The 13,332-nt window shown below is 41.5% G+C and overlaps 1 pseudogene; it reads right to left on the bottom strand.

Annotated features, from left to right (window-relative positions):
* Nucleotides 1-12,827: 12,827 nt before the first annotated feature.
* On the bottom strand, nucleotides 12,828-12,945 carry LOC145416009 (5S ribosomal RNA; annotated as a pseudogene).
* Between the last annotated feature and the right edge of the window lie 387 nt (nucleotides 12,946-13,332).

Here is a 13,332-nt window from a genome sequence, read left to right as displayed (position 1 = left end):
TCCACAGCACACCCATCCATACCTGCAGCTTTCCCTGTTTTCATCTCCTTTACTGCCTTCTCCACTTCCTCCTTCGTGATCAAAGAGTCATTCAACTTTCCCAACACATTTATTCCTTGCACCCTTCCATCCGCCACAATCTCAGCCACTCTTTCCTCCTCTACATTTAACAATCTTTCAAAATACTCAGCCCATCTCTTCCTTACTGCATCCATCTCAGTTAACATCCTTCCATCCTCTGCTTTTACTCGTTCTTCCTTCCCAGACTCTCCCTTTCACACCCTTTTCACCTCCTTCCAAAACATTTTCTTATTCTGTTGAAAATTCTCAATCAGCCGCCTACCCCACCTCTCGTATGCTGCCACTTTAGCATCATGCACAGCCCTTCTCGCCCTATTCCTCTTTTTCTTATACCTCTCATATGACATCTCATCCTTCCTCTGCAGCCACACTTCATATGCACGTCTCTTCTCAGCCACAGCCATACTTACTTCCTCGCACCACCATTCACTTCCTTTTCTTACACCACCACCCACACGTCTCACACCACACACCTCTTCTGCATGCCCCACCACAGCACTCTTAAATAACTGCCATTCCTCCTCCACACTGCCATTTTCCCTATCTTTCACTGCGTTCCACTCATCTTTCAATTTCTCCTGATACTCTATCTTTTTCTCTCTTTTATCCAACTCACTCACTTTCAGAACCTCCCTGCCACACCTAACCCTCCTAGCTCTCACCCATCTCTTACCTACTCTTAACTTTCCCTCCACCAGGTAGTGGTCAGACATACCTCCCCCCTCCCCTCTCAGAACTCTCACATCCAACAATCTTCCTATTACATTCCTAGACACAACCACATAGTCCATCAAAGCTCTGTCAACAACCCTTCCACCCCCCCCCCCCCCGTCTCACTCATGTATACTTATAAATATCTTTCTTCTCAAACAGCGTATTTCCCCGCTAATACCAGTACACCAGTCCAGTATGAGACGGTGGGTGTTAGGGCCGAAGTGGTGACATGTAGAGATGTATGGTATGTAGGAAGACTACAGGGCCTTGAGAGCAGCCTGTGAAGCCTATAGTCGTACACTTAAAAACAAAACAAAAAAACAGTGGCGTACCTGTGGGAGAAAATGAAGGACGCATTAAAGCTAGTAATACACTAACATTGCCTTTGGGAAACAAGGTATAGATTAAATAGCGTTATGCCTTGAATACAAATAATAAGGAATATTCTGTTAATGAATATGATACTGTTATTATCAGTCTAATCACCTAATGTTGCAGCCTCATTGACAGTTGGTTTAAAAACAGCATTCGTGTGTTGAAGGCACAATTTTACTGGTGCCTTGGTAAGTCGACAGCAGTTCCAGCAGAAAGTTTATGCTTTTTTATTCTCCTCCCCAGAAATGTGTACGTCACAGCACTGCAAAAGCAAAGTCAGTGTGGTTTGCTTGTACTGCAATATATTATTTAGATGGGTATATAAGCTCCGTGATTCCCACATAGTCAGAAAACACTAATGTGAGGGAAAAGAAAACCACGAAAGAGAATTCAGAACACATATTATTTATACATTAACTCACAGAATTACAAGGTCAGGAGGCTAGTACTGAAGGTCAGGAGGTTGATACTTAGTTGATGCTCATTGTTAATCATTTAAAACTAAGGGTCAAAAGACTGACACTGAAAGTCAGAAAGCTAGCACTCGTGGTGATGAAGTAACGGCACCCAAACAGCTCATTAAGGGTGGAAGTAGGCAGTAAACGTGCTGGTTTATCGATGCTGCCTCAGTTACAGAGACTGGAGTAAATTTACAGCATCTACCCCCACTCCGCCGCAGAAAACAAACAAAAATCGTCGCCAAGGTCAAGGCTTCGCATTGCTTTCTGGGCTGTTTTGACCTAGATTTTGCTTCTACCAGATGCTTAGATCAGATTTTTTCCCCCTCGAACTTGAGTTAATTACGGTAACTCCTTCACTGGGAGAGGGGTGTCCTAACATCTAGTTAATCGTCATGCGTTTAGAAGCTTCACTGATTACTTGATAGTTTACTTAACTACTTTTTTTTTTTTCGTGATTTCGTGCTTGGCTGCTTCCATCTTCTCGCATAGTGATTGTTTGTTCTTTCATATTACTTGGTTGCTTCATTACTTGCTTGCATTTTCACTTGTTCACTTGTTTCCTTACTCCACCTTCACCCAACATGTACTGTGCAAGATTGAGTCTCCATTTCCTTGCTTGATTATATTTCTGATTAGTTGTTGATTTCTTGCATGGTTTTCTTGCTTGATTTCTTGCTTGATTCATTTCTGGATTATTTGAGTTTTACTTGTATGCTTGCGTGCTTACTTGAATTCTTACTTGCTTGTTTTTTTTTTTTTTTTTTCATGTGTCCGACTTTGGGCATAGGCTTCACAACCTGCTCTCAAGGACCAGTAGTCCTTCTACATTCCATACACCTCTACGTGTCACCACTTCGGCGCTAACACTCACCGTCCATATTGAACACATGCTAGGGCTATCTCATACAGGACTGGTGTGTTTGTATTAGCGGGGGTATTTTTACAACATGTCGGCTGGTCTTCTGGTAGATTAGTAAGGTCTGCTTTTTTATGAAATTCAAATCCTTAAACTGTTCCCTGCCCCGGCAGGGATTTGAACCTGGGTCCGGTAGGACTGCAGGCCACCTTTCTACCGCTTGCCCCAGCCTCACTACAATCTGCTGTATGTGTTTAAGGCCATGTTTTTGTTTAATTCTGTCATGCTTTCTTGTTTTCTTTCTTCTTTGCATTATTATTTGTTTCTCTGGTGGATTTCTTATTTGTTTGCTTGCAGTTAACTTCTTACTTGCTTGCTTGCATCCTTGATAATTGGGTACTTCTTCGCATCTCTGCCCTCTAGAATGATTGATTGCTTACTTGTTGCTTTTCCCTCTCGAATGATTGCTTGCATACTTGCCACTTGGCCCACTAGAATAATTGATTGCTTACTTGCTCTCCTGCTTGTATACTTCAGTCTCAGTCACCAGCTACTGTGCGTACTCGTCCTACATGCCTGGCGGACCATCCTCAGAGGGCGAGTAGACTGAATCAGACGTAGTTTACCAAGTTAATTTCCTTCTGTTGGCCCAGGCTCGCGGGCGTGCTGTCTGTAGTGAGGTCAGACGTTTGTTTACACTAACTGGATTATGTAAATGATCTTAACCGATTTACAACTCTCAATGCATTTAACTGTCATCGTTTTAAGGTTCGTATTGCCAGTGGTTAAGGAAGCTCCCTAACACCTCACCCTTAGCGATTTATTTTTGGATGAGGCTGACTGAGATCGGTGTGTACGTAACTCACGCAGAGTATGGTGATACTATCATAGAGTGATATAAGTAACAAGAAGACGGTCAGGTGCAATAAGCAAAGTAAGTCTCTTAGGAAGAGGTCTTAGGGAGCTTCCTTAACCTTTGGGAGTACCGGCCTAACCCTTGATTCCTAAGGCGTATTTCATCCTTCATTTTTGCAGTAACAAGGCGATGTTTTCAGATCAGGCGATGTTTTCCTACCTTGAGGGGTCAGGTACGACTTTCATTAACTCTTTCACACGTAAAGGTCACTCCTGAATAAATTACATCACCTGGATGTTGCAAAGCGTAGACCAGCAACATACGTAATTAAAGTGATTTTTTTTTTCTTTAATTCGGCTTTGAATTTTGAAGTGTTTGTTTGCTGTATGAGTGAAGATGAAAATAGAAGCAATCCTTCTCATACACTAATTCAGCATAGGATATACTGTATACTAAACACGACCCTTCGATTTTCACGAAGTGCTCTATAAACGTGACCTAAATTGGCGTCTCTCCATTTGGAAAGCTGTGATGTAACAATTGATTAACACTAGAATATGATGCTAGTCGCGAAGAAGTGCCATGGAATCGACCCAAAATTGTCATCTGTCCGTCATGAATGCTTCAGTGTAACGGTAAATGAACACTGGAATATGATGCTAGTCACGAAGAAGTACTATGGAAATGACCTAAAATTGCCATCTCTCCATCTTGAAAGCTGCATTGTAACAACAGATTAACGCTTGAACATGATGCTAGTGGCGAAAAAGTGCTTTATAAATGTGACCTAAAACTACCCTCTCTCCATCTTGAAAGCTGCTATGTAACAGTAGATTAACACCTGAGTATAATGTTAGTCACGAAGAAGTGCAGTGGAAACGACCTAAAATTGTCATCTATACATCTTGAAAGCTGCGATGTAACAATAGATCAACACTTGTATATGATGTTAACGTAGTCTAACTTTCCTAGATAAAGTATACAAATTTTTTATATCTTTGCCCGAAAATGGAGATAGTTCTTTACCTTTTTTAAATATAATATTTGACAGTTAGCTAGAATATAATGCGAAGCTGCTGTTTATAGTAAAAAATTTTAGTGCACTGAAGATTGTATAGGAACAGTTGAATGAAATCGTCTGTCTGTAGTTGGCATTATGTTTGAGAATGGGTAAATAAAATCGTCTGTTTATATATATATATATATATATATATATATATATATATACATATATATATATATTTATATATATATATATATATATATATATATATATATATATATATATATACATATATTATTACCATAAGAACAGCTGTATAAGACCGTCATTCGTTAGTTGGAGTTAAAAAGGAATTTAAGATAGGCTATTAGGTAGTGGTTGTGGCGGATTAGGAAAAAAAAAATAGTGGATAAATTCAAATCCCTGGTGTAAGCTGGAAGTAAAAAGAAATTGTATAATATCTGTCAATAGTTTTGGCTCCAAGGAATGTGATAAGAACAGTTTAAATATTACCCTTTGCAGGAAAACAAGAAACAGTTATTTTTTCCCCTCCGGGTTCTTGGAAAATTAGGACGACCAGAATCCAAATGAATAAAAGCCTTAGACGTTACCGACAACCAAGACCTTCAAGTTGTAGGTGCGCAAAGAATGTAAGGAATTGCTGTATAAAATCGTAAGGCAACAGCAGGAGTAAGACCGAGATTTTTGTAATATTTGTGAGAGGAAAATTAACGTAAGAAGATACTGAGGAGAAGCAGCTGAATAAAATCAATAAAATCGCCAGGAGTTACCTATCTGAGTAAAATACAAGGCCCTAAAGAGAGAGAGAGAGAGAAGGAGAGAGAGAGAGAGAGGACTAATGACTTCATGTGAATAAGGTGAAAGGTAGAGAGAAAAAACATAGGTGGGGAAATTAATCTCTTCATAGAGAGAGTCAATTTCGCGCATAATTAGGACATTCTACTGTAAATCCCCCGCTGCTTACTCCACTTGACAACAAACTCGGCCGTCTTAAGTCCTAATCACCTGCAGTCTTTGTAACATCCCCCCACAGTCTCTCTCTCTCTCTCTCTCTCTCTCTCTCTCTCTTCCGTATCTTTTCTCTTTCTCCTCCAGTTTCATCTTGTCCCCCTCACCTCTTCTTACCCATTCTCTTTTTCTCGTCTCTCCCTTGTCCCTTTCTTCTTTTTCTATTCCGTTTTCCTTTTTCTTCTCTTTCTCTCACTTCTCTCTGCTCTCCATCTCTTGCCTACACTCTTGCATTTGTCTCCCTTCTATCCCTCTTCCTTTTCTCTCTTTCTCTTCTCTTCTCCCTCCTCCATTTCTCTCCTTCTCCTTTCTTCCCGCTTCTTCATTTTTCTCCTTCTCTCTCCTCCATTTCTATCCATCTTCCTCCTGCATTTATCACTTTATCTCCCTCCTCCAGTTTTCTCCTTCTCTTTTCTCCCTCCTCCAGTTTTCTCCTTCTCTTATCTCCCTCCTCCACTTCTCTCTTTCTCTTCTCCTCCTTCCCACTGTCTCCTCTCCCTCATCCTTCTCTCCTCTCCCTCCTCCATTTCTCTGCTCCTCTCTTCTCCCCCTTCCCCCAGTTACCCTCTCTCACCCTTCTCTCTTCTCTCTCTCCTGCATTTCTGTCCTTCTCTCTTCCTCCTCCATTTCTCTCCTCTCTTCTCCATCTTCCCCCTGTCTCCTCTCTCTCACCCTTCTCTCTTCTCCCGCCTCCATTTCTCTCCTCCGCTCCTCTCCCTCTTCCCCATGTCTCCTCTCCCCTCTCTTCTGCAGCCGCCGTGAATAATTCCCAGCGTGTTGATGTACATAAGCTGACAGGAGGAGAATTTGCTGCTGGTGGGGAGGCAAACAGAGGCGTTTATGTGTTGATTGTGTGTGCTGGTGTTTGAGGAGGGAGGTGTTCTTTGTGCTGTTGGTTATTGTGCCTGTGTGTGTGTGTGTGTGTGTGTGTGTGTGTGTGTGTGTGTGTGTGTGTGTGTGTGTGTGTGTGTGTGTGTGTGCGTGCGTGCGTGCGTGCGTGCGCGCAAGCGCTTGAAAGTGGTTTATGTGTTTGTATTGATGGCTGTGTTGTTGTATTGATGGTTGTGTTGTTGTATTGATGGTTGTGTTGTTTGAATGGTATTGGTTGACAATGTTCTACTGTGTTGATAGGTGTAGGTGTGTGAGCGGTGGTACTGTGGTCAATTTATTATCCAGTTTCAACCAAAGTTTCAGGAACGGATTAGGTTTTGAGTTTAAAGGTAAAGGTCACAGGGAAATGCCATAGCCCAAGGTTACATATTAAGATCACTTGCGTAATAATCTGAACTGAGCCAGACATAATGGAAGGGTGTAGTGTCAGGCGAGAAAGAAGGAATTTTAGTGTTGAGAACAATCAAAGGTCAAGGTCACAATGCAAGGTCAAATTTCGACCCGTGTGCTTGTGTGTGAAGTGAAGAAGTAAAATAATTTTGATCTGATTTGGATCCAAGTTGGTGGATAAGTTTAGAGGCATCCAGGAAATTGACCTATTGCTTGCAAAATCAGTGATGTCGAAGGTCAAGCTCACATGATAAGGTCAACTTAAACAACATTTATCCGATTTAAGGTAATCTTTGTGGCAATGTTCAGAGCAAAGGAACGTAAAAAAGAATCATTTTTGCGAACAGTCCTTCAATGGTCACCGGAAAATGTCAAAGATACAGGTCACTGGGCAAAGTCAGCTCACTCTTGATGTGATTTGAGCCAAAGTTGGTACAGGAGTTAAGATTTAGGCAAGGATGAAGTAATTTGATACTGAAATTAATCTGTCAGATATCAGGATCACAGAGTAAAGTCAAATAATTGGCTCCTACTTCATGAGTGATCCCATTTTATTCTTTCCTTCTTCATTTCCTTTTTTTTTTTTTTTTTTTTTAGCATTGTTCTCTGCTTCGTTTTCTTTGTTTTCTCTTTTTTATTCTCCATTTTCTCTTATCCCAGCCATACTCTTGCTTTTCTTTTTCATCTGTATATTTTTATATTATTTCCTTCCTCCAATACTGTCCCAACCACTCTCTCCCTTCCTTCCATGTTTCCTGTTCTGTCCGTTCTGTATGCTCTTCTTATTTCTCTCGTCTCTGTCTCCCCTCCTGCCTATCTTCTGCCACGTGTTTTTTGATGATTATGTATTTTCCTTAATTTTCCATTTTTTCCCTCCCAACCTCCATACCAAGCTACCGTGTTCACTCCCACTCCTGTCCTTTCCCCTTCTGTTAGTTTTTGCTTAATTTTCCCCATCTCTCTCTCTCTCTTTCTTTTATCTTCCTACCTTCCAAGCCAGTGTCACCAACAAACATGGCACTATTTTTTTTTTTCTACAGTTTGCTTTATTATCCACATCTTCGCCCTTCCTCGTTTCCATCCTACCCACCTGAACGACACTCTCAGTCCTTTCATTGCACTGTATGTTATTTTATCCCTATCTTCACCCTTCCTACCTTCCTATCTGTCTTGCTTAACTCTTCCCACACTCCCTTCCTGTACTCCTTTGGTTCCTCTTCCCCGGCCGTCTTCCCTTCCTCTCGTGCTGTTATCTTGCATTAGGAATTCTCCGCCGCAATTCTAAAAGGATTCCGCGAGAGAGAAGAAGGGAGGAGGAGGAGGAAGGAAATGTAGTTGAGGAGGAAGAGAAGAAGAACGGAGCGGATAAGGGGAGTGAGGAGGAGGAGAAAGAAGAAAACCAGAAATCTTATTATTATTATTTTTTTTTTTTTACAAAATTTGCCGCCAGTCCAAAATGAGATGAAAACCAGAAAAAGAATGGAGAAGGAACACAGGCGGAAATGAGCGATGAAGGGAATGAGGTAAAAATGGAGGAAATTAGAATGGGACAAAACTAGAATGGAGGAATATCATATGAATAAAAGTGGAAGCGTGTGCCAGAAATGGTGGGAACTGAAATAAACGAAATGGAGGAGGAATGGAGGCGGAAAGAAGAGGATGAAGGGAGTGAGGAGGAGAAAAAGGCAAATCAAAAATCAAAATTTTTTCTAGCGGTTCAAAGTGCAATTTTTCGTATATGAGAGAGAGAGAGAGAGAGAGAGAGAGAGGGAGAGAGAGAGAGAGAGAGAGAGGGAGAGAGAGAGCTATATAAGAGCTTAAGAACGTGAGAAGAGAGGTTAACTGCGCTAGGCCAGTTGACCCATGCTAGGCAGCTCATACTAGAGTGTGACCAAACTACTAGAATAAGACAAGGATAGCAAAGATGAAGGCTCTCCCCCGCCCATCAAACCCTCCTGCGGAAACCGGCAGGAAAAAGTAAAAAAAATAAAAAGCATAATAGAACAACTGACGGCAATTTTACAGGAAAATAAAAAATGAGACAAGAGATTATTGTTGTGAAACGTGAAAAGGAAAAAGAATGAATTAGTTCTGGTTATTAGATTTTTTATATTCAACCCTTACCTCTGGTTAGGTTAGCCTATGCCTGAAACTCCCTGTGGAGGGGCAGCAACAACATCACTAGGCACCTGATTTCATTCGTCCTCTACTCTGCCGTCAAACCAATTTCTACGTATTTCCTTACTAAAACTAAATATATCTAGTTTGAAACCACTAGTCCTAGTTCTATCCTGCATGTTCACTTTAAGCACCTTGCCAATATCTCCCTTATTTATTCCCTTCATCTTCTTAAACACCCCAATGAAGTCTCCCCTTACTATAGTGGGGCCGATTTAGTCTTTTGAGTTTTTCATTTGAAAGGTTCCGAACATCATGTACCATTTTTGTCATTCTTCGCTGCACGTTTTCAAACAAATCTATATCCATTTTATAAGTCGGGCACCAAAATTGCACGACATAGGCTGAATGTGGCCTTATTAATGCTAGATAAAATAGTAGTAGTATTTTCGATGACCTATTGCTCACGCTTCGTAAAGTCAATCATAGGGCCCCATGGGCAGTATTTCTCGCACTAATACACAGTTGCCTTAGGTTTAAGGTCTTTAGTAGCCACGACTCAGAGAGAGAGAGAGAGAGAGAGAAACCCTCACCTCCCCACATACACAAGCCCCTGGAATCCTCTCGTTCTCCTCAGATGACATACCCTTCTCCTGAGATTTGCCTGTAATTATGCTGCCTCAACCATATCAGTGGGATTGCTCGGCCTACCATGGTCGCACAAAAAAAAAAAAAAAAAAAAAAAAAAAAAAAAAAAAAAAAATCTACGCTAGCAAATCGTGAATCAGTGTGTGTGTGTGTGTGTGTGTGTGTGTGTGTGTGTGTTGAGGACTGAAGGTATATATAACTCATACTGTGATATAACACTCACTAGGATAATGTTTATCTTATTTTACCCTTTTTACTCTCAGGCACTTTTACTTACCTCAGTGGAGATTTCAGACAAGATAGGTTATACGTAGCCTTCATCAGCCGTTTCCTATCAAACATTTTATTCTGAGGACTAATTGTGATAAGCTGAATCAAGTGTAAAGACCAACCATCTACTTATATTTCCCGTCTAACCTGTTTGTTAAACAAGGCAATTCAAGACAGCGGCCGACGGGATGGTAGCAGGCAGAGCGACACCTGTGATATGTGGGAGGTATAAACAACCCACCAGAGTGTAATTAAACATATTGCAGTCTGGTGGAGTAACAAGGTAATGTGTCTCTGGCCAGCCATTACCCAGGACCGTCGGAGGAAGAGAGAGCCTGAGAGGTAAAACATGTACTCAGCAGCATATAGAGTAATTTGGCAGATTTTGTTGCAGCGCGAGACATAGACTACACAGTCTGTTCCCTGAGGCTTAGCAATCTTTCCGCGTGTCACTACTTTGGCACAAATACACACCATCTATACTGAATACATGCTTGGGTTGTCTTATGAGATGAATTTGTGACAGTGGTGGGTCTACAGATGGTCAAATAGGATTTTTAAAACATAAAGTCAACAAACTGTTCCTTGCTACATCCTGAAATAAATCTTTCGTCCTCTCGACCAATAGGCCACTCCTCTATCCACTCCCCCACATCTCCCCCTAGTGTGTTACCTCTCAGGCCAAATGTGTGAATAAAGAGACTTAAAGTGAGGTACGAACTGAAGTGCAAGATGGAAATTACAGAGAAGGAAGAGACAGAGACTAAAATAATATAAGACATTTGAAGAGAGGTACGATGCAGGAAGTAAGGTGACAAGGGACTGAGGTGATAATTGGGAATTGAAGTTACTAACAGAGGAGTAAAAAATACGAAAAAAAAAATGAGAATAGAAGCGCAGTAGTAAACAGGGAATAAAGTGAGATGTGGAAGTGAAAGAAAGCAACTGAAGTGAAATAGAGCTATAGGGTTTAGTTGGAGATCCATGAGAGAGAGGAGAGGCTGTCCGAGAGGGAAGATGAGGGGAGGGGCCATAAAGGGAGGGGAGACGAGGGGACCCAAGTTGGCTTTTAGCTGGTGTGGTGAGAGAAAGAGGGTTGGAGTGGCCACAGCGGGGAGCACCTGAACTGGCGCCTCCTGCCATCATCAACTACGAGAGAGAGAGAGAGAGAGAGAGAGAGAGAGAGAGAGAGAGAGAAGGGACATACATTGTTGTTGCTCTTGTTGCATCTCAGCCGTATCTGATGTGAACATAGTGGACCACAGAAAACCAGCCACTTCAGTCGGTCGCTCCCAGAGATCTTTTATTGAAGTTACGTTGAGGGATTGTCTGTGTTGTGACAGTGTGATGCATGAGGTGAATAAGTGTGTTGTGGTGCGGGGGCAATATTACAGTGTGGCCATTGTGGATGTGTGTAAGTTGTATCTTGTGTAGTATTGTAGCCGTGAAGGGTGGTGACCGCATCACAGTCAGGTATTCATGTCTTTCTGTGTAGGGTAGTTTGTGAGAAGTAGATGTCTGATGGAGGTTCCTGAAGGTTGCTGTTTGACTGGCAGTTTTGTATGGTTGTGGTGTTTATTGTTTATGTGTTTTTGAAGCGTAGTGTTGGCTGGAGGAAGAGGGTGTTGTTGGTGCACTCTGTTTGGTGTTGAACAGTTGTCCGTTTTCTGCTTCTTTGTGATGGGGACGATGCAACAGAGTAAAAAAGGTGAAATGAGTCTTGGCCTGAAACGATGATTTATCCACCTCTCATATTCATTTGATCCTTGACGGAAAGTATTTTTGTTCTTGATGTAGGTGATCTCTGTTTGTAATTAATTTTCGTTTTAATGAACTGTTTGTCCAGTGTTTCCAGAGATTGAGTCTGCTTTCCGAAGCAGTATGTGTGAGAGTATTCGTAGTAGCCTACTTAATAACGAGATGGTAGATGTATTGATGATGTGTGTTTGTTGAGAAAGGTTATATGTGTCCAAATAAGTCCTAGAATATTGTGTCCAGATTAGTCCTAGAATATTGCGTCCTGATGACCTAGAATATTCTGTCCAAAGTAAGTCCTACAGTATTGGGAATGTCTTTCTAGTGTGAGTGTTTGGTTAAAAAGGGAGATTTGTTAGTGTGCTTGAGGGTCATGTCTGTCAGGAATGCAGAGAATGATGGTTAATTTGGTTGATAAAACAGTCATTCTGTTCTGCCTAAGCCAGTATTTTGGTGTGTGTTGGCACAGTTGGAGCTGGCCTGCTGCTTGTTGAGTTTTGGGCCGTTGTGAAATTATTACCATGTCATTGGCATAGAACAGTACTACTATAGTAGGAGGAGGGGTTGGCAGGTGGTGGTGCAAAAGAATTTTATAAATGAGGGCGAAGAACTGACCCCTGTGAATAGTAGTCCAACACTGAAACTTTGATTTATGGCAGAGTACCTAGACCTGTTTGCCTGAGAGGAAGTTGTCCAGCCATTTCTTATTCCTGGTATCTATGTTTCCGTCTAATATTTGACTTATAAGAATGTGTTTAGGTACAGTATCGAAATTTGTTTATGTCTGTTTCTTGTTACCGTGGTTCTAAATGATGGTTGTTTCCTGTGAAAAGCATCTTAAGATGAGTTGGACTGGAGAGGTGTGTGTTGAATGAGTGCTTAGGTCGAAATCCATGGTGGGAGTCCAGTAGAGGGATGTGGAGAGTGATGGTCAGATTCGGATAGTGTACAAAGCAACGATATTGGTCTATACGATGAAGGATTGTTAGGTTGTTTTCTTAGCTCTAGTATGGTTATAATATCTGCTTTCTTTCATGTATCAGGAATTTGGGTGTGAGTACAGACAAAGATAAAGGTTTCAGTGAGGGGGGTTGTATCGGTGGGGTCAAGAGACGGGGAAATGAAATATTATCTGGCATTGGTGTTTTTTTTTTAATTCTTCGTGTGTGTGTGTGTGTGTGTGTGTGTGTGAACTGTCGAACTTTAAACCTGTTATGGTCGGGACAGCTCTGATATTTTATTCCGTCTAACTGCATACAATTTTTCATTCATTCATTGCCAGACGCCATGTATCCCAAACGGGGTGGCCAAGGGCTTAGAGTTAATTGTTTTACAAGGAGGGGCACTAATCCTCCACCAACCCCACCTGACACGTAGGGATGCCAACAGCATCTGGTGTTCCCAGGCGGTCACCCATCCAAGTACTAACCAGACCCAACGTTGCTTAACTTCGCTGATCGGACGGGAAGCGGTGTACTCAACGTGGTATACTAAAAATGAGCTATAGGAGCCTGAGAATTAATACTCCATTGACCCCTTTATCATTAGTACAATTCTAGTATCCAATTCTACCTTTCCCTAGACGATTTTATTAGCTAAGAGTGAGTCACAGAAGCTGAATATGTTACTGTGCAGTCCGACTTCCATATCAATAGTTTTTCATCAGAATACGGAGGGCTAACCTTTTGACTCTAGTCATCTCGACTGAACAAAATCGTCTGCTAATAACCTAAGCAGTGTCCTTACGGATATCAGTGGGAGAGAAAACATTAATAGACATTGTTTCTGAAGTCACTGGTTTCTAAATTTCTCTCGGCTGAACGAATTATTTAATGGTTGACTGAGTAAAATATCAGAGAGAGAGAGAGAGTTAAGATATTCGCTG

This window comes from Coenobita brevimanus, chromosome 1, assembly GCF_032717465.1.
Source record: "Coenobita brevimanus isolate Jiangsu-jjx chromosome 1, ASM3271746v2, whole genome shotgun sequence".
NCBI classification, from domain to species: domain Eukaryota; kingdom Metazoa; phylum Arthropoda; class Malacostraca; order Decapoda; family Coenobitidae; genus Coenobita; species Coenobita brevimanus.
Note: the sequence above shows the minus strand (reverse complement) of the source record. Positions and strands in the feature narration are given on the sequence as shown.